This window comes from Priapulus caudatus, unplaced genomic scaffold (genome assembly GCF_000485595.1).
Source record: "Priapulus caudatus unplaced genomic scaffold, Priapulus_caudatus-5.0.1 Scaffold17, whole genome shotgun sequence".
NCBI classification, from domain to species: Eukaryota; Metazoa; Priapulida; class Priapulimorpha; order Priapulimorphida; family Priapulidae; genus Priapulus; species Priapulus caudatus.
The window spans coordinates 874504-878711 of record NW_014577078.1 but is presented as its reverse complement, the minus strand read 5'-3'; positions in this window follow the sequence as shown (position 1 = coordinate 878711).

Below are 4208 nucleotides of genomic sequence, written 5' to 3'. Positions count from 1 at the left end.
ATGTGCGCTATTGAGTGGCGCCACGCTCGTTGTAAGCAACTGTAGTCGTTAGTTTAAACATTTTTTAAAAATAATTTCTAATGTGATTTTGTAACCATGAAACTTTTTATGTAGCGAAAAAAATTTAATAGAATACCTAAATTTAAACATGAAATGAGACCTCTGAAGAACCTAGAGGCTACTGTTTCCTTTAACTGGTTTGTACTTGGTATGGTCTGCAGTGCATGCGTGGTACAAATACACCGCGTCGGTGGGTCCCTGGTCGAATGGGAATTCCTTGACGATCGATTCCCCCGCGATGTCAAAAACTTTGTTATTGTGGTGGAATTTAATCGGGGACCGGAGGTAATTTAAACAGGGCGGCAACGATTGAAACAGGGGGGAGCCCACGCCCCGTTTGGCCGGCAAAAACGGTAGGGAGAAACCCTGGTTAGAGTATGGCGTAGGCGACTCCACTTAACTCGTTAGTGGAGTAGGCCGAGGTAGCAGGTCCGGCATATTTAGATAGTACCAGGGTATGTTCGCGTATATCGAACGGCATACCCAAGGTACCCCCGAATATTACCCTGGGGGACATACGACCTTACTCAAGCGGCACATGAGGGGCCACTCATGCATTGCTATTTTATGTTTTTAATCATGAAAAAATAAATACAATTATTTTTTTATTATTCAATTTATTTTTCATTAAAATTTAAATAGAAACAATTTGAACATGAACTTGAAAATAAAGATTTAAGCAATCTGCTACGACATGATGAACTATAGCTATACACCATATATTCGTCGCAGTAAAATACTATCAAAATACCTTCTTCCTACCTCATTATATCAAGAGCTAATAAACATTATTTATATTATAGGTATTTATTAGCTCTTAATTATATCAGGGTTTATTAGCGCATGCTTACAAGTGACCTTCTCGCTTCTCACTACGTGAAACGATGAGAGAGCCTGGTCAGACTAGTGCTTTACCTACCTTGCATTTTACATTTTTAGCATAGGACTGCTTTACATAAATATTTGTTTTCTCCAACTTATATAGAGAATACAAACATACAAATTCTCCTTGTGGGTAGTGGTGCTTATTATTTCTACCTTTTATAACATCATCAACCTAGATACATACTAGGTTAACTAATAATATAGTCTCTCTAAGGCTGTAGCTATACTATTAAACATAAAAACATGATGACTAGTAAAACAAGAGCCGCAGAGCGTCTGGGCTCACTGAGGTCTGTTGCCTACGATTATACAACGTAAAATTTCAGTCGGTGCGTAGTAACGGAACATTTGTATTAGGCGCAGATAGGCAGACCACGCAGATTGCGTACACATCATTGTTAGGACACGCCGCACTATCGCAGATGGAGGTAGGAGGAAGGGATGGGGGGGAGGGTGGGGTTGATTGGGTGGGGAAGGGTGGGGGGATGGGATGGGGGAGGGTGGGGGAGGGCCTCTTAATAGGCAAAGCCAGTTTCACTCCTTTGTTAACAGTCAACAACAGAATCGCATGTTTACTCCCTCGTTGAGGTCAAAAGGTTAATCCGACAAGCTTACTCTTCGCAATGTCAGCAGAAAGTACATTCATGTCCTTTCAATAATGCCAATAAAAATGCTAGTCCCGCTGAACAAAAAGTTTTCAAAATCGCTGGTCCGTCAGAGCATCTGTCCCAGAAAAATGTCTGAAATCTGCCTGTGCGCCATTGACCTTGACCTGTGACCTCGCAATTTCGGCACAGTGATGCATTTTCCTAACGCATGAATGCTTATACACGGACCTATCACGAGCCTAGGTCGAGGCCGGTTAGATTTGTGGCCGGGCATTCTGCATTTCCTACCCTATACCTTAAGTTAAGGAGTGAATGTTCCCTCCTTCTTTACACCTCTCGACCTTGACCCTTGGACCCCAGCTTCGACAGCCAACTCGTTTGACATCGAGTCCCCCCGTCCCGAATATCGTGACCCGTACGTCAAGCGTTAGATTATGTGCCACAACTGTTGACGCACCGGAACGGCGGCGCGCCGGACGCAACGGACGGACGCACGACGGACGGACGATCGTACGATCTCTACAAGCTGGCGATCTGACTATGTCAGATGAGCTAAATAATAATATGGCTAAAATCACAATTTAAAAATATTTTGAATAAGATTTTTGTTAAGGCTGGTGAATAAATTGTACGCTTGTTTAGAGTTCATCTTAGATCAACACAGAAATTCTAACTATATATATAAAGAATGTGTATGCACTGTGGTTTGCATGCATAATCTGAAACCATGGGTAAATTACTAAATTGACACTTCAATTTAAAGGGATACTTTCCCCTAGAATTAGTATGTTGTATGAGTATATTACGATAGTAAGCGCATAAATAATAGCATATTCCTACAAATTCTATAATCACGCATTCAAATTTGTTATAAAACAACAGGGAATTTTGAAATCTTTTATTTTTGGAGCTGACGTGACACCACGCGATTGTGCTTCCACCATGAAAATATTGCGCATTTGCCAATCTATTTTGCATGGTACAGACCGAGAGCCAATCACAAAATTGCAATTATATTTATACCTAACTGCTATTTAACTGACCAATTTTTATTTTAGGACAAATTTCTTCATATTATAACTGAAACTAAGCATCATTTATAAAATATGGTAATCTTTTGCCTCTTATATTAATAAATAAGAAACGCCCTCAGTCTGCAGCCTGCAGCTGAAACGTTGCTTTGCGCAACTTTTTCAGTGGATGCGCTTCTAGTGGCGCCACCGCCGTTGTAACCAACAGTATAGCTGTCGGTTATTATTATTATTATTGTCGGTTATTATTAGGCCATCCTTAAAAAATTATATGTTTGCTGTCCTCTGACCGACCCACGAAAATAGCCGCGACCCAAAAGTTTTGTTTGACATTTTTCATAGTTAAGACTGAAACACAAAGCATGTGTGGCAAACATGAGGACAGACTTAAAATAACTATTATGCCTCACACACACAAAATGACCCACCCACTAAAAAAATCATGGGTGGGGAGACAGCAAACATAGAATTTTTTAAGGATGGCCTTAGCAACGTTTTAAAAAAAATCTTATGTATATTGAACCATAAAACTTTTTATGTGTAAAATATCCAAAGAACCTAGGATAATGTATCCCTTTAATAAAGCTGCATTTGTAGCAATCACTGTCAACAATACTGTTGCAATAATAATTATAATACCATGCAATAATACTATTGCATGCCCTACTTACGGACATATGTATACCACTCACGTCCTTTTGCATCGTGACATATATACACAGAGAAGTCAAGTAATTTGGAGCCTACTGTATCAATATTACTCCGCACAACAGCACGGGCTGCCCTTAGCTGATGTAAACATCAGAATGCAATGATTGATGAATTAATTTGAACACTGCAGCTTTTGTGTTGAGTCTTTATATAATATATATATATTAAATACATTTAATATTTGTATGCACAAAATGCGCGAATAGAACACCTCGTTGATTAGATACATTATGGAGTTCAGGGGAAGCCTCTTAAACATGAATAGAATGTACATGCATGCACGCGCGCACGCCTATAGGGAATGAAATTTGCGCCTGCCTGCCTGGCATGGTATTTAAAAATGTTTTTGGGTAGGTAACGTTCAGGTCTAACTCACCCAAATTGACGAACAATCACATTGTTGGTCTCTTAGTAAAAGCATGTTTTCTTGAAATTTGTTACTTACAAAGCCCCAAAAATTCAAATCCTCAGTGGTGACCAACAAAATAACAGATTTCATCTAATAACAATTTTGCGCAGCCAAAATTAACATGTTAAATAAGCCATAGTTAACTTACAGGTGAACGCATGTTTACCTTACAACGAATGAATAATATTTCACGTTTTCCACTGTTGTTTGAGGCATATTGTATGGTTGGTTTGGTTGAAAGAATTTTGGTCTGGGGAATTTTTCAGACTGTCAGACTAAGTGATCTGGTGCAAATATTTCTCAATTGTATGCCGAATACACGAAACTTGTATATACATCAAGAGTGCATAATAGAGAAGAGTATGACACGGTTTTAACAGCGTTTTGCATAGTTTTCAACTGGTAAATAATCTATCAATATGTGAATAAATATATTCAAACTTTACCTTGTTTTCGTCTATGATACTCCCTTAATCATATGACACCACCAATTTACCTGAAAAT